This window comes from Oryctolagus cuniculus, chromosome 10, assembly GCF_964237555.1.
Source record: "Oryctolagus cuniculus chromosome 10, mOryCun1.1, whole genome shotgun sequence".
NCBI classification, from domain to species: Eukaryota; Metazoa; Chordata; class Mammalia; order Lagomorpha; family Leporidae; genus Oryctolagus; species Oryctolagus cuniculus.
In genome coordinates this window covers 58,105,758-58,132,837 of record NC_091441.1, presented here as the reverse complement: position 1 = coordinate 58,132,837, position 27,080 = coordinate 58,105,758, and the positions used below count along the sequence as shown (strand labels likewise).

At 40.3% G+C, this 27,080-nt stretch overlaps 1 pseudogene; it reads left to right on the top strand.

The window, feature by feature from the left end:
* The first annotated feature begins 959 nt into the window (after positions 1-959).
* The window catches only part of LOC103349367 (suppressor of cytokine signaling 6-like), a 157,021-nt pseudogene continuing 130,900 nt past the window's right edge, over positions 960-27,080 (top strand).

The window sequence follows — 27,080 nt, the reverse complement described above, 5'->3', positions numbered from 1 at the left end:
GGAAATGAAAAGCAAGGTATTAGAAACTGGAAGAAAGGCCATCATCCTACAAAGTGGCCAAGAATTTGTCTGAATTATATCTGTGTCCCAGTGTTGTGGAGGAGACCCCAGCTAGATTTCATCCATGTTCTTGATGCCATGGTAAAAGGATTCAAGGAGAAAATGTAGATAGAGGAGTGTGGTAAGATTTATTTTTAAAGTCAAAAGGAATGCACATAGACAAGCTTGGATTAGAATAAGCTGCAATTAACAAACCTGGGGTTGTCCTTTTACAAGACATGGGGCAGTGCCTGGAGAACTGCTTAAATGAATATTCAGGAGAAGCTGAGTTTGGGGTGGAGTTGTGCAGTGCCCATTTCCGTACCTCTTTTTGGAAATCTCAGAAGTGTCATGGTATCTGGTGTGCATGGGGCTGCAGCACATGTATTGATATCTAGAATTCTTATGGCATGTGGTGCATGATGGGAGTGGATGTGCCAAAGCTGGACACCATATTGGATAGATCTAGCTGTGCAATCCCTGTTGCTGCAATTACATGGAAGGAATAGGGTTTTAGTGGTGGAGGGCTACAGCCACAAGTATCGCTGGAAGTCCTTAGCTCCTCATCACTCACCAGCTATCTTCCTACCTCCCTAGGACTTCATGGAAGCTATAACATAAGAGTTTAGCTAGGATCTTTGGAAGACAAAATGTCTAAGCAGCAGAACACTCAAGGTGTTTCATTGCTCTTCTTAACTGCTTACGGTAAAATCTGACAAGGAAGAACTGATTTAAAGAAGGAATACATGATTAAAAGGGAAAAAATATAAAGATTTGGAAAATTTCTCAACCTGGTGCCATGTGAAAAATTAAAAAAAAAAAGTATGCGTAAAGGAAAAAAAACTAAGGTAAACAGACTTGACACAGACATCAGCAGGGCTAGAAGGGAGCCAGGTGCTACTTATCAGGACAGTGACAGCATGACCTCAAAGGCGTTTTGGAGATCTTTGAGACTGCTGCTCCCATCAGAGGCCCTGATTGCTAGGATCTTGAGAGCAGACGTACTTTAAAAGACTGGCCCTGGGCATCTGTGAAAAATCCAGGCTCAGTTCTCAGGGGTTCAGTCAGGTTTTTTCATTCTGATGCAGTGCTCCTTGGCCATCCCAAATGCGAACTCATGTGGGCTCTGGTGCAGCCCAGGCTGCCACGCCTGGTGCAAGCAGTGAGCTTCAGCGCTACCTACCTGGAAGTATTCTGTAGGCACAAAGGATACAATAGCAGTGGAGGTGTGATTCCACCTAGATTTCAAAGGATGCTGCAAGAAGTTTCCTCTAGAAAGATGCCCAGCAGAGCTGTGAGGGTGGGGCTGCCACCAAGATCTCAGAACTATGAGGCCACTAGCTAACAGTGCTGGTCTGGTAACGCCAGAGGCATATTATATAATACCCTCAAAACTGCTTGGAGGAATTGCTACAGAACCCCCAAAACTCAATCTGCTTACCTGGTGCACAGTAAGCCAATCACTGACACTAGAAGAATAGAAGAAAGTAGATAATTTGCAATGAGCAGAGCAAGGAGTCTTGCAGCTAATGCTGAACTCTCAGGCTCCCTGGTGGATTAAAGGCGATGTTCAAAGTCGGGCATGAGCAGTGCATGGTCTGCTCATGGCTGGGCCTCTGGTTGATTCCCAGTGCAGTGCATGTGGCCTTCCTTTTATTTTTCGGTGATAGGGACCAGAATGGCAAAGGTGGGCTCCAGTCTCTGGGGCTAAAGGGAGATTACTTTATTTGATCAGGGACTATAAGTTCCTGCACAGCTCTCAGAACAGAGGCTAGCATTAAAACTGTGTTAACTCTAGGGTAATTTGAGTCTTTGTAATTTAGGCTCTTCGCTCTGGCTACCATGGTGTCATTCTCTTAATTTAATGATTTTTTTTTAACAGAGGAACTGCAATCTGAGGAAGGATTTTTTTTTTAAAGATTTGTTTATTTATTTGAAAAGCAGAGTTACACACACACACACACACAGAGAGAGAGAGAGAGAGAGAGAGAGAGTGGTCTTCCATTCACTGGTTCACTCCCCAAATGGCCACAATGGCCAGGGTTGAGCTGATCTGAAGCCAGGAGCCAGAAACCAGGAGCTGGGAGCCAGGAGCTTCTTCTAGGTCTCCCACGAGGATGCAGGGGCCCAAACACTTGGACCATCTTCTACTGCTTTCCCAGGCCATGGCAGAGAGCTGGTGGGAAGTAGAGCAGCTGAGACTCAAACTGGTGCCCATAAGGGGTGCTGGCACTGCAGGCAGTGGCTTTACCAGCTACACCACAGTGCCGACCCCTGAGAAAGGATTTTAGAGTAGATGAAGTCTACATCAAAGACATTAGAGGGAGGGCCTCATCTTCAGGCATGGGATTTCAGTCCATGAGCACTGAGGGTCTGTGCCCAGCAAAGCCACACAGACAGAGCTACTTGAGTCCTTGGGAGCTTCATCCCCCACCAAATCATGCCCAGACAGCAGGATAAGGACTCAGCAGTAAGATTAAAGGTATGCCCCCTTGGGTTTGGGCTTATTGGAAATCTGTTATTCCTTCCTTCTTTCCTACTGCTCCTTTTTGGAGTGGGAATGCCTTCCCCACCATTCCCTTTTGGAGGGGCTGACTTGTTTGAGTTCATAGGCTCACACCTGGAGGGGAACTTTCCTCAGGCTGAATTACATGTGGTATCTCATTCCTATGATGTCTGGATAAGACTTGGACTTAGGTTTTAAAGTTTGTTCTAGAATTAGTTAATACTTTAATGGCTATTAATGGAATTTTGTGTGTAAGTAGAACATGAATTTTGGAGGCCAAGGCAGTATGTTATGCTTTGAATGTGCCCCTCAAAAATTCAGGTGGTGTTGGTGTGGATGGAGCAGTGCTAAGAAGTGATTAGGTCATGAAAATGCCTTCCCTTTGACAGGACTAAAAGAGACTTCAGGTGAGTGGTCTTTATTTGACTTAGCAAGAAAGCCTTCACCAGATCAATTTCCCATGGCTTGATCTTGAACTTCTCAGTTTCCAGAACTGCAAGAAATAAAGTTCTGTTCTTTATAAATTACCCAGTCTCAGGTATTTTGTGGAGCCTCACAGATAGATTAAGACAGGTCGGTTTCATAATGTTGAAATTGAATTCCTGGCTTAGATGAGTGCTAACGTCTCATGCTTCCATTAAAAATAAAAAATTAGACATAAAAATAAAAACCCTTACAAAATGAGTATTCTCTGCTTTGACCAAATCACCTTATCATTTTCAGCAAGTTTTTAAAATTTCAAACCATGTCATTTTATCTTCTAAACAATATACATGAAGTACAAAAAGAGTTTTTATTTTAAATTTTTTTTTTCCTTTTAACACACACACACACACACACACACACACGGGGTGGGGAGGGGGATGAATGATGGCTAACATTTTAAAACCTTGGAATTTTTGCATCGAGGTAAATTCATTAGCCAACCATCTATGGTTTCTAAATTAGATCACTTAATTATATTCACTTCTTTTCCATTTCTATAGATTCAGATTAGAAAGGAAGGCAACACAAATGAGAAAAGGAAGGAATGGTATTAATACTTTTCGAATTTCATTCCCAACTCTGTATTAAATGCACAAGTAAGAATGTGTCTGGCTGAAACTGCCATACTAACCTATTCTTTCTCAAGCACTAAACTTTATGGTGAATGAGGCTCCACAGACAAGAATTATGTGACAGCATGACCTTTATGGAACAGCAGAGGTGCCACTGTGTTAACAATCAGCAAATCCTGAAACAGCAGCAAACATGTTGATTAGATGTCTGTCATTTTCAAATGCCCCATTTGACAATTTCCTGGAGTTCAGAGACAAATAATCAGGCACATACAATTTTACCTTCAAGATTTTACTGCAGCCGCCTAGAGAAAGCAATTCACTATGTGGCAAGCTTTGCCGTCTTCTTGGACTGCCCCATGGATGAAATTAAATGAACAGATGTTGAAGAGGCACTTGGGAATGGGTAGGAACTTCCCAGGTAAGGTCACATAGCAATCTCGACTGCAACCCAGGATTACCTCTGACTGAGGGACAATGATTCAGAGCTATTGCTGTTGTCTTTGGGGCAGATATTCTAATTGGTTCCTGAGCCCGATCTCCTTGCCAAAAGGAAGAACAACATCCTCTCCTGCAAAAATATGTTATATGTGTGTCATCTGACAACTCTGGAAGCCAAACATCCCGAGTGTCAGGTGTGACTCGGTCCATCTGAAGACAGTCGGCATTTGACATTTCTTGGAGTATTGCATTCTGAAATTCAAGTTTTTGCTTTAACTCTTTTTATTCCAAGTAGATGCTTTTAAAGCACTGATGATTAATGAGAAAAAGGCAAACTAACACTAGAAATTTTGAGTTCAGAGATGGTATCAAGGACAAGAAAATATTATTAAAGTACTAAAAGCATCATTATAAACACAAGCAAAAGAGAAAGATAAGTTAGAATTAATGTGGCAAAAGTATTCCATCTCTGTTGCAGCTGGAATCATGGAACTAGTATTAGTCTTTTTTAAAAAATTGCTGTTTACCAAGGTCGTATTCAGAGAAAAAAAATTCTTACTGTTTCCCATGATTATTTCAGATATATGTGTCTATGTAAAGTAGGAACAGCTCTTTCAAACTGGCTGTTTATGAGAGCACATAAAAAATATGTTATTGGTAGCAATAACATTTATAATCAGGTATATAAGTAATAAGAAAAAGTAGGAAATGGCCTATATCAATAAAAATACATCCCTATAGCTATGCAGCAAATAGCCAAATTAAAGTAATTTCTTGGATTTATCTGTTTCTATGAAATATTCCACAATATATGAATCTTCATATTTTTAAAATGTCAGAATAGTTTTCATTAAGTACAAGTAAATTACTTTGGCCCTGGTATTCCATATCAGCTTTTATCTTACTTCCCTATTCCCCTTTACAAAATAATGAAATAGATTTCCATAGACTCTCTACTCTTCATCTCGATTCACTTTTCAGCAATACTTACATTAGTTGTATCCCACCCTGCCCAACACCTCTTAAATAGTTCTTGTCATGGTCACCAATGGTCTCTTTTGCTAAATCAGGGAATGCACTTGAACTTATATTACCTGAATGATGGCCATTTATTCCTTCTGGAAACATTCTCCTATGGGATTCAGTGTCACTATTCTCACCATAGATGGGTGAGTTTCCATGCTCGTTCATAAGCCCTCTCACTTTCCTCTCTATATGCCATCTGGTTAAGGATACTTCAAGATTTCCCTATACTCCAACTTCCAGATAGATCTCAATCTAGCCTTATCCACTATAAGCCCCAGGTGATCAATAGACTGATCAATCTATCTATAGGTGATAGAATGGATAGATAAAATAGATGATAGATTATAAATAACATAGAAAAATAACATACTAAGCTGAATGTACTTCTCCCAATATTCTTTTTCCCTCTCCTATTATTGTTTAAATAACCATATACTGAAAGTTATATCAATTCAGTTTTGTAAGCACAGTAATATTATTATAAAAATATACAACGCTATAACAGACCCTTCAATTTAACATCCATGTGGCTTTAGGAAAACACAAGAATTGAGGGTAAATTGGCCCCCAACCACATGGAAGACCTAGAAGAAGTTCCTGGCTCCTAACTTCAGGTCAGTTCAGCTCTGACTGTTGCGGTCATCTAGGGAGTAAACCAGGGGATGGAAGACCTCCCTCTCTGGCTCTACCTCTCTCTGTAACTCTGTCTTTCAAATAAAATAAAAATAAATCTTTAAAAAATACTCCATCACCAATCATAAAGAATCGTTATAATATCTATGGACTACTTATCATATCATGTAATGATGAGTCATCGGATGTACCTGACATCATCATAAACTTTCCAAACTTCAGGCTTGGAATGTAGAGCATGTCCTTTGGGGAGTTTAAAATCAAAGTAAAATAGTACGTAAATAAAATGAGCACAGATAGAATATAAATAAAATCATAGAATCAAAGGTTTATTTTTCTTAAAGATTTATTTATTTATTTGAAAGGCATAGTTACAGAGAGGCAGAAACAGAGAGAGAGAAAGCTCTTTCATCCGCTGGTTTACTCTCCAGATGTCCAAAACTGCCAGAGCTGCGCTGATCCAAAGCCAGAACCCAGGAGCTTCCCCAGATATCCCATGCAGGTTCAGGGGCCCAAGGACTTGGATCATCCTCCACCACTTTACCTGGCCATAGCAGAGAGCTGGATCAGAAGTGGAACAGCTGGGACCCAACCCGATGCCCATATGGGATGACGGCATTGCAGGCTGCAGCTTTACCCACTACGCCACAGCACCAGCCCCAAAGATTTTTAATATAGTTAATCAATCAGTGAATGAGTAGGCTACACAGCAGAAAGTGTGAGTTCTCTTGTAATTGTGTTTTTGAGAAAATATAGAATTTCAGATGATGAATAAATAATGGAGAGAAGTTTTTATCGAGATGAATAAAACGTGAGAGAAGTAAAATGTAACCGTCTGGAAGGCTTGAGAAGAAAATAAGACACTGTAATTAAAAACTACTACTAGGAAGAGGTATTTAACCTGGCAGTTAAGATTCCCACGCCCTGTACTGCAGTGCTAGGGTTTGGTTCTTGGCACCAGCTCCTGATGGCAGCTTCCTGCCAGTGTAGACCTAGATGATAGCTCATGTGATTGGGTTCTTGCAGTCCCTGTCTGAGACTTGGGTTGCATTCTGAGCTTCTAGCTTTGGCCCTGGCCTTTCCCCTTACCTATTGCAGATAATTGGAGAATGAATCAATATGAGAGCACTGTCTGTCTTCCTTCCACCCCACCTCTATTTCTATGTGTATGGTGTGCGTGTCTCAAATAATTTAAATACTTTTAAAAAAAAGCTACAGACAGAAAAATAACAAAGGACAAGGGGTGGTACACTGTTGCTCCCCGTCTTCGTGGAGGAACGACACAGGACCCTGCGCTGTTCTTTTGTCTGCTCGGCCCTCCCCGGGTTTGCTGCTGGTCCTTCCCGGGTTGGCTACCGACCCTTCCACCTCCGTGGAAGGGCGGTTCCCCCTGCCACTTTCCCCACTTCCGCGGGGGAGCGGCACACCGCCGGCCGGCTCTCTCGGGGGCTGCTCAGATGTTCCTCAGGTGTTCCCCTTAGATGTTCCTGGTGCATGTTGTCTCTCTCCTCCTTTATAGTCCTCTTCCGCCAATCCCAACTCGGCTGCCCACACGCCGAGTACGCTGCTCTCCTCCAATCAGGAGCAGGTCCTGCTGTTTATTGGTTGAACTGGAGGCAGCTGCGCAGAAGCTGTTTACCCTCTCCCAGCGCCATATTGTGGGAGAGCAGATGCATAGAATAAGTCTTAATTCCAGTAACTTAGTCTAGTCCGAGTTGCTCCCCACAGTACACATACCAATAAGTAAATAATTCAGTGAGGCCAAGTGAAGACATGGATGTAGAGTGTCAAAATTTTTGTCTGACCTATATGGCTCAGTAATCTGTTATACAGTTAATAGTTTGAAAGATATTTCCATCAGTCTGGGGCTCTCTCTCTCTCTAATGTTAAGACCAAATAATATTTTCTACATCAGGACTATGGTTCAATCCACCAGATTAATGTCAGATATGTGTATCAATGTCAGCTATGCAAACATGCAGAACTACAAATCTAATGGAAGGTAGGCGGGCAGCCTTGAATCTGCATAGCTTCAGTATCACTGTCTATTGGGCCACTCCAAGCCCCCTCTCCATGCTTGTTTTGCTTGGATTTCATTCCCCAAAGTTAAAACCTGTAGTAAAAAAGGCAAAAGTAAGGCAGGCATTGTGGTATAGCTAGTAAAGCTGCTGCCTGCCATGCTAGTGTCACATATGGACACCAGTTCCCAGTTCAAGTCCCAGCTGCTCTGCTTCTGATCCAGCTCCCTGCTTATGTACCAGGAAAAGCAGCAGAGGATGGCCCATGTACTTGGGTCCCTGAACCCATGTGGGAGACGCAGCAAACACTCCTGGCTCCTGGCTTTGACGTGGCCCAGCCAATCCATTGCAGCCATCTGGTGAGTGAACCAGCAGATGGAAGATTCCTCCCCCATTCTCTGTCCCTCTCTCTGTCTCTCTCTCTCTGAAATTCTTTCAAATAAATAAATAAATCTTTCTAAAAAAGGCAAAAATCTTAGGTTATCAAAAGGAAAACACAGATAATTGGGGTAATTAGTCCTGGACTACTATAAACTTTAAATTATGATTAGCCCAAAATACCACTATATTGGCTATTGGCACTTTTTTGTTTTTTTTTTTTTTTTTCTACCAATTCTTATGTCCAACACCAGAACATAATCACACAATATTTCCAGTAGCTTCAAAATTAAACCAAAACAGCAACTTCTCTGGAAAACATTACTTATTGCCACTGAAATAATAAAAAGTTTAATAAATCTTTGACTTGTATTGAAAGTATCAGAGAAAAAATGATATGTTTTAATGAATATTGTTTCTTATTTTTTCTAAGAAAACAGTCATATTTTCTTATGAAAAAAGTTCTGGCTAGTCCCTTATGGAACAATTGTAACAACTATTCAGAGGCGCTGCATTATTTTTCTTTTTGCTTAAAAATTATAAACAGAATGTATCCATTCTCAATGAGATTTTGCTAGTGACTATAGTTGTTTTAAAAAAAGAAAACAGTCCATTTAAGAAAATATTCCAATTTGCGTAGATTGGAAAAGCTTTAATTTTTTTTCTTACATTTGATTGAGAAATCTTGTGTATAAAGCAATCTTAAATCTCCAGATACTCTTTTCTTTATGGCTATTAACTCAACAAAAATTGACCTTTGCCTAGAGCTCCCTGCTGGGTAATAAGAATACAAAGTAAATATTTGGTCTCCACCCTTAATAAACGCACAGTTTAGTTTCTTCCATTATTTTCAAAGGCAGCAATCATTTATTCAAAAACAATTCTTATTTATTTAATTTTTATTGTTTATTAATATAAAGAGAACAGCTTTCATAGGTAAAATTCTCACAAGATAACCATACTTCCTTTTCCTCCCCAACTCCCTTCCTCGAACTCCCTCATTCCTTTCTTTCTTTTTATCCTTTAATTTTTGCAACAACATAATTTCAATCCACTCTATAATCACAGGCTTAATGCACTACCAACCATGATATTCAACAATGAAAAGTAAAAAAAAATCACAGATCCTTAGGAGTATAAACAAGGGTGAAAAATAACAACCAAATCACAAATGTCCATGTCATTCTATATGGTTTTTGTATTCTGTATTAACTACCACATACCAGAGAATACATATGATATTTTTCTTATTTCACTTAAGCAAAATCTTCATACATTGTATTTTAGTCAGGAATTTTAGAAAGGATTATCTATTACCACAATAAAAATTTTAGCTCAAAAATGTCTAATAAATCTTATGTCATATACCAATTCTTCAGACATAGGAATGGGGAGAAATAATATATTTAAAAAAATTTAAACATAGTCAATATTTTCTTGCTGAGTCTCTAGTATGAAAATATGAATTACATAAATTTCTTAATAGGAAAATGAAGTATTTTACAGGAAATTTTTATTTCAGGAGAATAACCACACAGTAATTACATGCAATAGAAAATATTTTTGAAACATCAGATGAAGTGCAATTTAATTATTTCAGAAATGTACCAACAGGAAGTTATGTTTTATTTACCCTAATGGTCCACCTACATTATTAAGGTATTTTAGAATATTTCCTGAAGTATTTTATCTACTTCACCTTAAAAAAATGACCATTTAAACATGATTTCACCCTACAAGAGGATCAATATCAATTTAAATTGCTGTCTATCTACTTTGCTTTTCTTTTAAGAATACATTCACCAAGCTTTCAGATGTAAAGGTAAAAATATGATAGAAAAAACAAAGGTCAGTGCATGGAGAAAAGGGGATATGTGGGGAGCAACTGGGAACAACTCGGACTAGACTGTTACTGGAATTAAGACTTATTCTATGCATCTGCTTTCCCACAATATGGCGCTGAGAAGGGAAACAGCTTCTACACAGCTGCCTCCAGTTCAACCAATAAACTGTGGGTCCTGCTCCTGATTGGAGGAGAGCAGCGTACTCGGCGTGTGGGTAGCAGAGTTGGGATTGGTGGAAGAGGACTATAAAGGAGGAGAGAGACGGCATGCACCAGGAACATCTAAGGGGAACACCTGTGCAGCCCCCGAGAGAGCCGGCCGGCAGTGTGCCGCTCCCCTGCGGAAGTGGGGAATGTGGCAGGGGGAACCGCCCTTCCACGGAGGTGGAAGGGACGGCAGCCAACCCGGGAAGAACCAGCAGCAAACCCGGGAAGGGCCAAGCAGACGAAAGAACAGCGCAGGGTCCTGTGTCGTTCCTCCACGAAGACGGGGAGCGACATAATGGTGCCGTGACTCGGATATGAAGCCTAGGCAGGGTTTGGTGTCGTTCCTCCACGAAGAGGGGGAGCGACAGGGATATTTTAACACCTATAAATGGTTATGCAGATAGAATTTCAATTTTTTCAATAAGATAATGTAAAACTTCTCAAGAAATATCCATGATATTTTTCTCAAGGGAAACTGTTTAGTAATACTATATATGTGAAAATAAAATGATATACAGAATTCACCACTTTTTTTTTAAAGATTTTATTTATTTATTTGAGAGACAGAGTTACAGACTGAGAGAAGGAGAGACACAGAGATCTTCCATCTGCTGGTTCACTTTCCAAATGCCTTCAATGGGTATAGCTGGGTCAATCCGAAGCCAGGAGCCAGAAGCTTCATCTGGGTCTCCCACGTGGGTGCAGGGGCCCAAGCACTTGGGCCATCGTCCACTGCCTTCCCAGGCCATCAGCAGAGATGCTGGATTGGAAGACGAGCAACAGGGACATGAACTGGCATCTATATGGGATGTCAGCAGTGCAAGCAGAGGATTAGCCCACTGTGCCACAGCACTGGCCCCATTCACCACTTCTTAAAACACCAGATTAGAGTTCTGAGGCCCAGAAATCAGTGTTGTTTCTTTCCTAATAATCTTAGTTAGGTCACATCATTTTCCTGTGCCATTTTCTGTGCACTTACATGGAAGTTTAATGAATATGAGAAAGTCAAAGCTCTTAGAGTTCTAGGTTTTATTTCCATAAGAAAATTCCTTTAAAAAATTGCAAAAGCAAAAGCCTGCTCTTATTTAGATTCTTTTTAACATCTCAAGGAAACTCAACAGATTAAACCAAACATATTTTTCCAGAAAGTCAACTTTAATCATTTAGCACTCATGCACAATTAGTTTGGGATTTTAATGTGGACCTGAAAATAGTTCTTCTACGCATGTTCTGGAAAGAGAGTCCAAATGACTTTTATTCCTGACTAGTAGTGATAAATTCTCAGAGCATCCAGCTGGGGAATGTATTACAATGACATCACACCACTATGTTCTGTTTTTATTCAAACTCTTATCACATTGAATTTTAAAACTAAGTTGAGGGGATAAGATGGCTACAGCTCAAACATAAGCAGACAGAAAACAGATGGACCAGAGAGACAACGCAGAGCGTGACAGCACCTTCTTTTTAACAGCCCAATTATAAAGGCATCTGTTCTGAATGTACAGGTTTCTACAGCATCTTTGTTTTACCTGATGGATGAAAGACCAGAAGCATTTCCAATCCAGAGAATGACAAAGCAGTAACAGGTTAACTTATATGCAGAAGTTGTGAATGTAATGATGTCATGGACAGGGTTGATTAACAGCATTCTCTCCCAAAGGGTATAGCCACATCTTACAACTAAGTGACTTACTGCCGAGCTCCAAGGCAGAAGAGTAAATTTGAACAGCATCACGATATTCCAGGCCTCAGGAGGAGGGCTGGGGGCACACAAAGCACGATATTTCTTAGGCCCTGGCATATTTCTGCTAGTGGCAGAGTGATTTTACTGGCATGAGTCAGAAAGCGGGTGAGTCATCTGTATACTAAATGAGACAACTTTATTTCATTCAGCTTCTGCTCACTTCATTATAGCAAGAGAATGTAAGGGAAATTTCTGTTTTCTGTCAGGTTTTCATTTTCCCAAAATGATCAGTCACTGATGGCTCACATGTCCCCATCAGAACTGTGTGAAACTATGAAGCCACTGCTTGTACTGCCAGCAACCCAGGCAGCAAAGTGGTTGCCAAGCACACTGGCTCCTGCAATGATTTACCACTTCCAAATGTTACATTTGACAACAAATCTAAGAAGTGCAGGCTTCTCAGCTAGAAGCTTCCGGAGTTAGATCTTCTGTCACTGCTGTTTGGCTTTGGTCTCTCCAGGAAGGGACAGAGAGTTTTTTGCAGCTCTGTTGGCCACAGCTGAATCTCATGACTGGGGCACTATACTCCAGGTCACCCTCATCTTTGCTGTTCAACTAAAACATCCAGTCAAACCAAAGGTGGGATTCAATTAAACAGGTGAGTTAACCAGCAGCTCCCTTCTGTTAGGAGGAGGTAGGGGAGGCAAAACTTTAAAAACAAATGCAGTTGTTGATTATGAATGGGACTAAGGTACAATTGGGTCTTTGAAGATATGAAACACAATGCAAGGAGAATTGCTGCAGATTCATATCTGTGATACAGGAAGATAATGATGCAGAAGGAGTGAGTGTCACATAGCCTGGTTGGAACCAAATTATAACTTTCAAATTGAGAGGTAAAGTAAAACTTTTAAGTGATTGAAAGTTACAAAGGATCTTAGCAACAGCCTACTCCCTTTATCTCTGTCATGTAGAAATGGCCTGTATGATAGCTGCTTGGCACTCACACAGGCTTTGTTAGAGTTATCTCAAGCCTTGGAAACTCACACGAGGCAGCTCATTCCTTTGCAAACCCATTCTGATGTCTATAAAAAGATTCTCAGAGTGAGCAAAATTTTCCCTCTCTCAAGCTTCCCCCACTAGGTCTCACTCTAGCCACTTAACAGAACTGGTTGAGACCTTGTGGAAGGAATTTGCTTCAGTTTCTACCCATTCCATTCTGATGATTGCATATTGAGTCATGCAGATTTGTTTGTGATTCTGGCACGTATAGACCTTGATATTTCTATTGTTGGCTGGGCTCATAGTTGTGCTTTGCTCGACTACAAGGCTCTATCCATCTAGTTATCTAGTTTGTCTCATTGACCACCATTTCTGTTCAGAAAACAAAGCATGTGCAGAGATTTAACACTTGGCCAGTCTTCTCTTCTAGCACAATTCTTCCTGTATCAATCCTCCAAATAGATCTTTGAAAATACCAAAATATATCCACATCCATAGGTCTCTAAGCCACCTCATTGATTGTACATACAAGTTCGGTTGCTTCAATTTCTTTGTCTTGAAAGCTCCCTTCTATTACCCTATGACTCTCATTGTGGAAATTAAAGATAGACTATACCCAGGCCTTGGAGAGCCACTAACAAAGCAGGCAGAAACTGATGACAGCCTGTATCAGGCAAGGAGAATGGACAATGGAGACAAAGGATATTAAAAGCTGGAAGCTGTAGAATACAAAATCATAATGGATGATATAAACCGAGGGGTGTTTGTATGAGATGAAAGAATGTGAAATTACAGAGCCAAGAGTAGTGCCATTCACCAAGATAGATGATACAGAAGGAGACTGGTGGAGAGTACTGATTAATTTTCCAATGTGACTGATGGAAGGTGCTTGCGGGTTTTACCAAATTGAAATATTTATTAGTCCATTAGAAGTGTGGGTCCCAAATTCAGCAAAGTTCTTGATTAGATTTGAGGATAATCAAAATGTGAAGGTAACACTGGGACAGATTTTCATGAAGATACCATAGGCATTCTATTCAGAGTGAAAACGTCAGAGAGAAAAAGATGGAGCACTTTGGGATTTTGACCTTGGCTCTTACAAACTGAGCAGATGAAGAAAAGTCCTTGAGAGGAGTCTAGAATGAACAGCTGAGTGGAGGAGGAAGGATGAAAAACTTGATCATGAAAAACGAAAGGAAGAGATGGTGTCCAATGGTGTCAAGAAGAGAATATAAATAGTTAGAATAAATATTCATCAGAATATCCAGTGCTATAGGAAAATACAAATTCAATTCTGTTGGTGAGATAAAGGCAAACAATCCCAGCAGCAAAGACTGGTGAGATACTTACCAACCCCCTTTCTTCTTTACCTGTGTTTCCTCTTTACTAGTTTTCACTAGCATTTGCAGTTAATTATTGACATGGAGTGAGCTCTGGCTGACAGAAGGTGGGCAGAAATGATGAGTGATGAGTGCCACATCCTACCTGACCAATTAAACCTACTACCTATGATTCCCATTTTCAGTGTCTCCCTTTAACATTCAGAGGATCTAGCAGCAAATTCGAAGATCCTCTGAAAAGAAGGAATCACAGGTGATAAGGAGCCCATGTCCCTAAAGTACTATTGGAGCAGATGCCTATCCCCATCTAATCTTCCACTTTCTCCCACTTTCAGCAGCCTCTAATTAGATTTAAAAACCTTTTCAAAATTTTGTTTACATTTCATTCGAAAGAGTGACATTGCAAGAATAACAGAGAGAGAGAATTGATCTTCCCTCTGCCGATTCATTCCCCAAATGCCCACAATAGCCAGGGCTGGGTCAGGTGGCAGCCATGAGTCAGGAACACAATCTGGGTCAACAACGTGGGTGGCAGGAACTCAAGTATTTGGACCATCAGCTGCTGCCTCACAGGTGGCACATTAGCAGGAAGATGAAAGCAGAAGCAGAAGCAGAAATTAAATCTAGGTACTTGTAGGGGAGGCAGGTATCCAGCATCTTAACTGCTGAACCAAATACCTGCTCCTCTAACTGAATTTTAAAAGCACTTCTTAAAAACACTGATATTTGAGTATCCTAAGATTCAACCACTTATTACCTGTACAAATATCAACAACTTCAACGGAGATTTTCAATGTATTGGTAGTCGGTAAAAGTAAAAGATAAGCAAGCACATTGGGTATTCCTTGACAGGTATAATTTTTTTTTTTCATATCCACGCAAATGTGGGAATGAGTCATGGTGATACTTAGAGTTTGAGTGGTACATTTAGTGTTTAAATGCTCAATGAATCAAAATTAACTTGACTGGCCCTAAAAATAAGATTGCCAAATTTTGCTTCCCTAGGCGCTATTGAAAATTTGAACCAATGAAAAATGGTTGCTCCCATTGAAGTTTCTGATGTCAAAAGCTTTGGGGAGTGGGATTGTTGGTGAGTTAGAACTGCTGCAGGTAGGGAAGGACATGCAGTATACAATTTTTATTGAATGCCTACCACATGCTATTCTAAGCAGTAGGGATACAATAGTAAAGCAGTAAAAGTTAATGCATCTCAGCCGGTACCGTGGCTCACTTGGCTAATCCTCTGCCTGTGGCGCCAGTACCCTGGGTTCTAGTCCCAGTTGGGGTGCCAGGTACTAGTCCCGGTTGCTCCTCTTCCAGTCCAGCTCTCTGCTGTGGCCCGGGAGGGCAGAGGAGGATGGCCCAAGTGCTTGGGTCCCTGCACCCGCATGGGAGACCAGAAGGAAGTACCCGGCTCCTGGCTTCGGATCGGTGCAGCGCTGGCCATGGCGGCCATTAGGGGAGTGAACAAACGGAAGGAAGACCTTTCTGTCTCTCTCTCACTGGATATAACTCTTCCTCTGTCTCTCTCTCTCACTGTCTAACTCTGCCTGGCAAAAAATAATAATAATAATAAAAAAGTTAATGCATCTCACAGTTTAGTGTATTCTACATTATCACAGTCTTCACAATAAGAAAACTGAGGTAACACCAATACAGGTAGATCCACAGTCCTGCTTTTTAAAATATATTTAATTATCCAGCTACATCCTACTCAAATGCCAAGGAAGAGCAAGGAAAATAAGTGAAAATTGAGCTCAGCAAGAAGCAAGTCATTATCCAAGAATAATTCACTGCTAATATGACCTCTGTTACCAGCCATCTCCTTCCTGACCAGATCTTCCCAACATAAGAGAGCATGCTACCTGAGACCAGGGATGAGTGATTAGGGGGAGAAGTGACAATTATAACTCTAGTTTTCTTTCCATGGCCATTAGAGTCTCCAGATAGATGGTACTTTCTTTTACTTGTGTGCCTATGAAAAGTTTTCATTTCAGCTGATAGAATGAGTTAGCAAGAGTTTTGGGAGAGTTTCAATAGACTAACAAAGTAAATAAACCATTCTTCAGAAATCATAAAATCATAAAATGTAGTTATAATGTTCTGTACAGCATATTTTGTAGAAAAATATCCTGGGGATATTGTAACAGTCCAGTCAATTGTCTTAAATAAGTGCATTTAATGTTTTTATGTCTCTATTAAAAAATTAAGCCCATAAATAGGAATACATGTCATAACATTAGAAATCCTAGAATACCAAGAGTAATAAGTAATTGTCTTATACAAACTTGACATATTTTCTAGGATTGATTATAGTTGAGAGAAATAAATAGATGATAAAAATAGACATAAATATGCTTATAAGTGTGTATATATAAACTCTATACACTTTGCATATAATTATGTGTATACTTCAGTGCCAAATTTTCCAAATCCTCTAAAATCTGTCCCCTTCAAACTCAAATGACTTTTTATTTCCTAATGACAAATTGAAGGGAAAACAAAAAATAAATAATTCTTTTCTGATGCATGAAACTAGTCTCAAGGCCACAATTTTATCCAAGGAGACGTGGAAGGTAGTACCATCATGACTACAACTACTATCTCCCTCCTTGTAATGTATTATTTATTTGGAGTATTGGGAAAGATTTTTCTCCTTAGCCAGGTTCTCTGAGGCTTCTTGTTTCAGGAATTAAGCCTTTATATTCTAACATGAGGATAATTGTAGATATAAACCCATCTGCTCATTTTCCTAGGGAAAAAATCAAAACTTTCCCATTAAATTATTAAAAAATTAATAAAAATATGTCCCCCACTGGATATTATAGCTTAATGTTGCTTAATGAGGTTTATTTTGAAATAATTACACAAAATGGTGATACCAAATGCAGCAGAGGCACAATTTGGATATAAAATTAAGACTAAAGATCAGAGTAGTGTATGGCATTATTAAATGACTGGTGAATATAACAAAAGGGAAGATGAGCAGAGGATATAAAAGCATGAAATTACCATATCAAATTTTGTCTATGAAACCATGTAAGAGAAATGAACTGCAGCATGCATTTGAAAACCTATAGTATTATCTTCCCTGTTTTATTATTTAAATATTTATTTATTTGAAAAGCAGAGGTAAAGAGAGAGAAAGGGAGGGAGAGACAGAGAAAGAGAAATCTCTTCCATCTACTGATTCTCTCCCAAAATGGCTGCAACAGCTGAGGTTGGTCCAGGCTGAAGCCAGGAGCCTGGAGTTCCACCTACATCTCTCACCTGGGTAGCATGGGCTCAAACATTTGGCCCAACCTCTGCTGCTTTCTCAGGCACAGTAGCAGGGAGCTTTCATGGAAGCAGAGCAACTGGGACTTGAACTGGTCCTCTGACATGGGATGCTGATGCTGCAAGCAGCAGCTTAGCTCACTGCATCACAACACAGGCTCCCCACTTCCCTATTTCAATATATTCCAGGTATTATTAAGTATTTTTGTTCCCTGCCCCATTTTTGCTCAGAACTCTAGCCTAGGCTCCGTAAGCCACATTCCCATCATCACAGTAGACCCTCTTGCTGTCTGTCCTTTGGTGTGCGACAGTAGCCTTGGAAAGACTGTCCTGCTTGGTCCAGAGGGCTGCTCAGGTCATCCAATGGAATGGGCTGGAAGCCTTATCTAACGACCATTTGGAGTTCGACAGCTTTTATTCTGTTAGAGAAAAAATGAACAAGGGCATTAAAAACACATGGTCCAGCCGGCGCCGCGGCTCACTAGGCTAATCCTCCGCCTAGCGGCGCCGGCACACCGGGTTCTAGTCCCAGTCGGAGCGCCGGATTCTGTCCTGGTTGCCCCTATTCCAGGCCAGCTCTCTGCTGTGGCCAGGGAGTGCAGTGGAGGTTGGCTCAAGTACTTGGGCCCTGCACCCCATGGGAGACCAGGATAAGTACCTGGCTCCTGCCATTGGATCAGCGCAGTACACTGGCTGCAGCGTGCCAGCCGCGGCAGCCATTGGAGGGTGAACCAACGGCAAAGGAAGACCTTTCTCTCTGTCTCTCTCTCTCACTGTCCACTCTGCCTCTCAAAATAAATAAATAATTAATTAATTAAAAAAAATAAAAAAACCCACATGGTCCAAAGAGAAGCAGCAGGATTACACAAGTTATAGGGCCAAGGAGAGGAAATATCCAGGATTTCCATGACAAGATGTTCAGGCCAGAAATCCTAGTTCTGCTTAGCCTGGTCCTGGAGCTGTTCGGCTTTGTCCAGGAAGTTACAAATTTGGGTTTGTACCTGTCCAGTCTGATTGACCCAGAAACACCATTCTTCCTGGAACATGGCACAGATACCTCCCTAAGTGGCAGTTAGCATGTCCAATATTTCTTTCATAACCTTTGGTGACTTCCACACACCCTCGTCAACTTACTTGAAATATTCCATCATTGCCATTCCAGTCTAGAGTAAACTAGCCATCAGGGTGAAGTCATTCTTACAAACCATGTCCTTTCTTCATTCAAAAGAACTCTTTCCTTTTTAACCTTCCTTACCAAGAACACTCTTTCCTTCTTAACCTTTCTTACCAAGTGCACATTTCTATACTTTGGATGTTTTCCCTAGAATCTGGTTGGCTCTTTCTACCTTACCAGAAGACCAAGGTCTCCATGCAGAGTGAAGGTGCTAGGTTATTCCAAGCGCCTTACAAATCCCTTGTGAAATCTGGGAGATGAAGGAAGGCCCATTGTCACTTTGTAAAGATTTTGGGAGACCACAGCATGGAATAACTTCCTTCAGGGAAATTTTGGCCACTTCCTGAGCTCTTTCAGTTCTAGTAAAGTTGTCTATAAGTACAAGCAGGTACCTACAGCTTTAACAGAGTGGCATCTGTGTAAAATGTATTTGCCAGCCTTCCCCGGGGTTAGTTCCCTTTTGCTGCATAGGTTTAATTAAAGGTGAAGGTTGAGACCCCTGGAAGTTATTTTCTCTTGTTCTTAACACTCTAATGGACTAGCTATGCTTTTTTTCTCTCTGGATATCTAGTAGCTAGTTTTCCTAGGAAGTTAAGCCAGTGTATAAGACCAGTCTCAGTCTGGGCAAGGAAACAGACTAACAAATCATTTACATTTAACCATCTACATTTTAGATTATTGTACACCCCCCTCAAGAGATAGACCCTTTAAGTCCTCAGTGAGGATCTATTCAAATAGGTGCAGGACTATCTAAGTTAGCTGTTACTGAATTCCCTGTTTTTTTGGAACTGGCAGGAAGGGCTTGACATTTTTTTTTTAAGATTTTAGTTTATTTACTTGAAAGACAGAGTTACAGAGAAAGGTTTTCCACGCACTGGTTCACTCTCCAGATGGCTACATTGTCCAGAGCTGAGCCAATCAGAACCCAGGAGCCAGGCTATTCTGCGGGGTTTCCCATGTGGGTTCAGGTATCCAAGGATTTGGGCCATCCTCCATTGCTTTTCCAGGCACATTAGCAGGGAGCTGGATCAGAAGTGGAGCATCCAGGACTCAAACTGGTGCCTATATGGGATGCTACTGCTATAGGCCCTGGCTTTAACCCACTGCTCCATAGCACCAGCCCCAGACCGGGCATCTTTTAAGAAATGAAAAAGTACCCATATTTTCCATCTCTTATAGCAATGCTTTTGCAATTAAATTTTGAAATTCATCCTATCATGATATGAAGTACATTTCTCCATGCCTTACATCCAGGGTGACATTATGACTTGCTTTAGAAGATGAAGTGCATTGTAAATAACATCATGCAATGTTATAGTTAGTCTGCTTTTTGTTAAAGATTTATTTTATTTATTTGAAAGACAGAGTTACAGAGAGAAGTAGAGACAGAGAAAGAGGTCTTCCATCCGCTGGTTCACTTCCCAGATGGCTGCAATGGCCAGAGCTGTGCCAATCCAACGCCAGGAGCCAGGAGCTTCCTCCAGATCTCCCACGTGGGTGCAGGGGCCTAAGCACTTGGACCATCTTCTACTGTTATCCCAGGCCATAGCAGAGAGCTGGATCAGAAGAGAAATAGCCAGGACTAGAACCGGTGCCCATATGGGATGCTGGCGCTTCAGGCCAGGGATTTAACCCACTGTGCCACAGTGCCGGCCCCTATAGTTAGTCTTCAATATGTGTTTAACTTCTCCCTCTGATTCCTACCAGGTCACCATATGAGCAAGCTTCAGGTAGCCTGCTTGATTATGAAAGACAAATGTTCCTAGAACACCAGCTGCCCTAATTAAACTCAGAGATCTGCCCAGTATAAATATAATTTATTCTGGACAAATCAAACTCCAGTTGTGCACCAGACAACCATAGAGGCATGTGTGAAACCAGTTTTTACTGAGTGTGACCTACATCAGCAGAACTTTCCATATGACTGACAGACTCATGAGCAATGATAAATTGTTGCTAGTTTGTCACTAATGTGGGAGAAGTTTATTACATATAAACTTGTCACAACACAAAATGAAATGACCTATAAACTTTCTTCAGTCAGCAGATCATGCAATTTTATATCTAACCTCATTGATTTCCTTTATATCAGGGACTTACAGATCACTCAATTTTATTTAGGTAATATATTTTAGTCACAAATAAGACTGTGACTTAAAGATGAGGATATAATAAAACTGAGAAATTAATACAGTTATTGATGGAACTCTGTGATCCTTTCACTTTGTGTTCATTATGGACATTATTTTTTCAATAAGTAGAATGTTTACAACTAATATGCAGAGAAGAGCATGTTTGCATGCTATATAATCAAGGGCAAATTTTGCCAGATACTTCCTGTTAGTACTTAGGACCATTCTGTTCCCCATCTTTCATGTGCCAGAAGACTAAAAACTTAGCAAATTTCCAATGTAGGATATGCCAATGAGGCATTTGCAAAATTAGAAGGGAGATAGATGCTATAAATCACTTTTTAAAAATCTAGCAAGAATCTAATGTGCGCTTTTGTCAGACATGTGGTAATAAGCCAAAAGTGTGAGCCAACTGTTGCTAAAAGATAAACATGGGCTGGTTTGCACTGTGTAGCAATAGAGGGACTATGAAAACTGGCTCCTAAGAGCATAGGAAACAGCTTCATATCAGTACTTGAGCTTCCAGTAATACTATCTTCCTCCCATACATCCCTCCAGAACTTCTAACAAGTTTTTGCCCTCATCATCTATATTAAATATATTGTGGCAAAATATCTACAATATTTGTTTGATTCCTGTTTGCTTACTGAATCCTGACTGCTATGGTATATTCTCAATGCATGAAGAATTACTAAATAAATGAATTAATTAGCAGTGAAAGAATGGGATATAAGAGTTCGGAAGAATAGGAAGTATTATAAAGAAGGTTGAGGAAAAGAAGGAAGAACAAATTTGTCTCATATCATTGATTTTTTAGGATTTTTTGCAAAATATCTAATAATGCCTATTTTTGTATTGATTGGCACAGCAAGGCTTTCAAAATTTTATAATTATTTGAATTTTTCTCTTATATTTTAAAATTATTGGTTTCTTAATATTTGTTTTCTTATTACTGAATTCAAGTTAGTTCTCTGTTGTTTCAAAGTTATCTCCAGTAACTTACACAAAATATCACATGTATCAAAAATTACATCAAAAACATTTTTATTTCTATTTAAATTTGCTATTTTTTTTTTTTGACAGGCAGAGTTAGACAGTGAGACACAGAGAGAGACAGAGAGAAAGGTCTTCCTTCCTTTGGTTTACCCCCCAAATGGCTACTACGGCCAGTACGCTGCGCTGATCCAAAGCCAGCAGCCAGGTGCTTCCTCCTGGTCTCCCATGCGGGTGCAGGGCCCAAGCACTTGGGCCATCCTCCACTGCATTCCTGGGCCAGAGCAGAGAGCTGGACTGGAAGAGGAGTAACCGGGACAGAATCTAGCGCTCCGACCGGGACTAGAACCCAGGATGCCGGCGCCACAAGCAAAAGATTAGCCAAGTGAGCTGCAGCACTGGCCCTAAATTTGCTATTTATTCACGTAAATGCAAAGATTATCTGTGATGATCATAAATGTTAAATACAGCCAGAGGATTCTACATTCTTTCCTGCTGGTATATGATATTCTACGCTTACACCATTGGCCTTTACATGTCACAGATTTCATGTAATTACAAAGGGTTGTGATTTTTACACTTTTTCTCTCATGATTGAATGAGCTAATAATCAAGAATGTACATGTACAGATGTAATTAAAGGTAAGGTTTCAGTACTATCTACCACCTCTTTACCCAGCATGGCCTGGCCTCTTTGCCAAGGACACTTATAATTTAAAACTGAGATTGTCATTTGAGATAAAAAAAATGATCTGCTCCTCTGCTCACTTCCCCTCCCCAATGTCCCCCTTAAATTACTTTGCTTTACAATCTTGAAGATAAATAGAAATATGCACATTGCCTCTCTACCCTTATTTGCCTCTCTCCTGCTAGTGGAGACTGTATTGTGCAACAAAGTCCTATTTCAAGACTGATACACTTGGCCGGCGCCATGGCTCACTAGGCTAATCCTCCACCTTGCGGCGCTGGCACACCCGGTTCTAGTCCTGGTCAGGGCACCGGATTCTGTCCCAGTTGCCCCTCTTCCAGGCCAGCTCTCTGCTATGGCCCGGGAGTGCAGTGGAGGATGGCCCAAGTGCTTGGGCCCTGCACCGGCATGGGAGACCAGGAGAGCTCCTGGCTCCTGGCTTCGGATCAGTGTGGTGCACCAGCTGCAGCGCGCCGGCCATGGCGGCCATTGGAGGGTGAACCAACGGCAAAAAGGAAGACCTTTCTCTCTCTCTCTCTCTCTCTCTCTCTCACTGTCCACTCTGCCTGTCAAAAAATTTTAAAAAAAGAATATATTTCTTTAAAAAAAAAGACTGATACACTCATTTCCCCCAGCTTCTGGGAATGTTGAGCATCACAACTCAGAACCCAATAAATCAGCAGCAAGCAAATTTTCATTTGTTCCTTAATGAACTGAAATTATAAGGTTAGTGAAACAAAAGTGGTGTACAGGAGCATCTCTTAATTTTGGAATTTTGGAACTAGATCGTTCATTAGCTGGCAATGAGTACACCATCACTCATGGAAGATAGAGTCCTAATACTACCTGGCTTCCTGGAACAGATCACTGAACAGGAATAGCCTCTAGCAGGACCTCTAAACCAGTGGTGAACTGAGTGGTGTTGCCATTACAATGACGTGCATCTGGAGGAGGGCACAGTAACTACAGGTTCTATGAAATTGGAAGCCTGCCTCTGGGAGATTTTGAAACATTGGACTAATCATAAATTTAAACAAAGTGTGAGAGCCAAAGGATCTCCTAGGCAGCATCTAAAGTCTCTCAGATTCTGTAAACTAAGGGTAGAAAAAGATGAGAATCAAAAATTACTTATTCAGAAGGTTGGAAGAAAAGATTGAATTTTCAACTGCTATAAATCTGCTACTCCAAATAGGAGCCCTGATGTGGATCAGGATGGTGTGGATATTCTGCAGAACATCTAATTGGTCTATTACACCAATGACATCATGTTAATTACAACAGTTGAGTAAAAACAGGCAAGTAAGAAATAGCAGGAGATAAACCATCTGTGGTGCCCAATATCTCCCTCCATGAAGTTTTCAGGAGTCCTGGAGCATGCAAAGATGTTCCCTATAACAAAAAGGACACAAAGTACCTTGCACATCTCACCACTAAAATGGAGGCACAAGTACCAGTAGGCTTTTTTAGATGCAGTAAACAACATATTCCACACTTGGGAACACTTTTTGACCCATTCAATAGTGATAAGGAAAGTGGTCATATTTGAGTGGAACCTAACACAGGAAAGGCCCCAGATGTGATACAAGCAATCTTGTCACTTAGGCCACATAATCTGACAGACTGGAAAAGATGCCATGTAAAAATTGTGGCCAAGTACCAGTCAGTGCAGCATAATATGCAACTTAAGCATAGATTCACTGCAATAAACTCTACATTTTTATATACTTAACAATACAAGAAAATATTGACTTGAAGGCTGGACCCTATTACTTGAACCGTCACCTGCTGCTTCCGAGGTATGCAGCAGTGGAGACAGAATTTGAACCCAAGCACCCTAATATAGTATCCAGGCATTCTATGGCATGTCTTAACTGCCATGCCAAACATCCACCCCTCCAACCCCTTTTTAAATTATCACTTAGCTGAGTATGAGATTCTAGGCTGTTATTTTTTCTCAAGACTTTGAAGAGATTGCTCCACTCTTGGGACTCCTATCGTTGTTTTTTGAATTTCATTAATTTTTAAGATTTATTTATTTATTTATTTGCATGCATTGCCTTGTTTAGAGGTCATGGATTTTCCTAGTTGTTTCTTCTCTAGCTTCTGTACATCCTCTCTTTTGCTTCGGCATTCCAAAGTTTTACTGCAATGCATTTAAATGTATTTTTTTTTTTATTTTTCTGCTTGGGTTTCATCAGGTTTAGATTTGCCTTTCGTCAGCTTCCAAGAATTCTCTGCTATTACTTTGTCAAATATTCCTCTTCCCTTATTCTTTAAACCCTTTGCTTCTGAAACACTGGTAGAGGGAACGTTAGATCTTCTCATTCTAGTCTCTTTGTTGCTTAGACTCTCATATCATATATTCCCTTTTCTCTCCTGTCCTTTGTGTAATTATTCTTAAATCTATGCTTCAGTTTATAAATCTGTTTAATATTGTTGAATCTGTTATTAAGAATTTTGGGGGGCCGGCGCCGCGGCTCAGTAGGCTAATCCTCCGCCTTGCGGCGCCGACACACTGGGTTCTAATCCTGGTCAGGGTGCCGGATTCTGTCCCGGTTGCCCCTCTTCCAGGCCAGCTCTCTGCTGTGGCCAGGGAGTGCAGTGGAGGTTGGCTCAAGTCCTTGGGCCCTGCACCCCATGGGAGACCAGGATAAGTACCTGGCTCCTGCCATCGGATCAGCGCGGTGCGCCGGCTGCAGCGCGCCGGCCGCGGCGGCCATTGGAGGGTGAACCAACGGCAAAAGGAAGACCTTTCTCTCTGTTTCTCTCTCTCACTGTCCACTCTGCCTGTCAAAAAAAAAAAAAAAAAGAATCTTGGGCATTTATAGCAATGCATTTGTTGTTTTTATCTAGAAACTAAAAATTCATTTTCAAGTTTTCCTACAAAAACAACTATATCATTTTGTATTCACGTTTTTGCTTCTTTCTTCTGTCTTTAAATATATTAAAACCTACTCAGTTGTCTTTATTTGTAAGTCCTATATCGGTATGCTTTGGGGTCTAATTCTGCCTTTTTAAATTTCTGCTATCACATGTCGTAGCTTATCTTGTCATTCTAGATTACAAGGTCAAGTATACATGGACTTTATATGGGGAAAATGTTTTGTTGTCTTATATGAGAGAGATTTTCCTCTACTACAGCCATGCATCCTAAGACACTACAAGCAGAGGTCACTTGAAGTTAAATTCTTAGATTGAGATTTTTCTGGATAACATGAGTACTGCAAACTTAGATTCCAAAACTGTGTCACAGTAGACTTGTCAACACAAGATCTTGGAGGCATTTTGCTGTTTTGTTTAGTTTTCTTTAAAAGTCCAGGACAAGATTGCCAAGGCTCCTTGCCTTCTCTTTTTGCTATTATGTGGAATTTTTCAAGTCCACCCTTTCATCAACTCCATAGATTGTCTAGGGCCCCAGTTTATACAGGAGTCTCACGCCCTCTCCCCTCCTGACAAAGACACAAAGCCCAGCTATGGTTCTTCTCATGATCATTGAGACCCAAGTTCTAGGACATTGTGACTAGAAGACTCATTGGAAACATGTAGATTGGAGCATTCTTTCTGCTCCCTCTTCATCTTCGGTGCCTGAGCATTTGCATTTCAGTCTTTTCATGCAAGCTTTTCATTTTCAAGAATATTTGTTAGAGTTTTCCCCAGAATTTAGAAAACTAAAATGTTTTCAGGAGTCATAATGTACCCTATTCATGAATAGATCTATGAGTATAAATTTTAAATTTGAGGAAATGAGAATTTGTTTTCCATGTGATTGCACCTAGTTATGATCTTCTACCAAAATGTGAGTTTGCTTTGCTTGGCATCATTAAGTTTTTTGTTTCAGTGAATCTATAGGGAAAACAATGCACCCTGAGATATCATTGTGTATTCCTTTAATTATAAGGAAGTTAAGGACATTTTCACAGGTTTATTAGAAATTTAAGGGTATTTTTCCTATTAATTACCTATTCAGAATCCTTTGCTGAGTTATTTATAGGCATGAATTTTCCTTTGGTTTAATACAAGAGGAGATTAGGTTTTTGAACATTCTGTGTTATGTTTAACAGTTTTATTGAGGGAAATTGGCATATCAGACACTTTTCAAGTTTGAAATGTATAATAGTGCATTTTGGCACTTAAACTATTGGTGCACTCAAGATCATGAACATTCTAATTACCTTCATAATTTAAATTTTTTGCAAATATTTTCTGTTTGTATCCTTTAGTATTACTTATTTTTTTTACTTACATCATCATCATGTTTACTACACAAATTTCCAATTTCTCAGTAGCAAAATTTGCCAATCATTTACTGTAGGGCATTTTCTATTTCTTTTGTCATAGCCTTCTCAGATGACTGTGCTTCAAGTTTATGTGTAATGTCTCCTAACTTTCTTCTTCCTTTCTTAGTTTTTTCATTTTTGTATATTTACATTTTTGAAATTACTTCTTTTTTGGCAGGAGCCCAGAACATTCTATACAAAGACAGCCAGAATCGTTATTGTTTTATTTGAAAGGCAGACAAAGGGAGAGGCATAGAGATAGACAGGAAGAGTTCCTTTCCACTGCTTCACTCTCCAAATACCAACAATGACCCAGGCCAAGCTGGAGCTGTAGCCAACAGCCAGGAACTCAATCCAGGTCT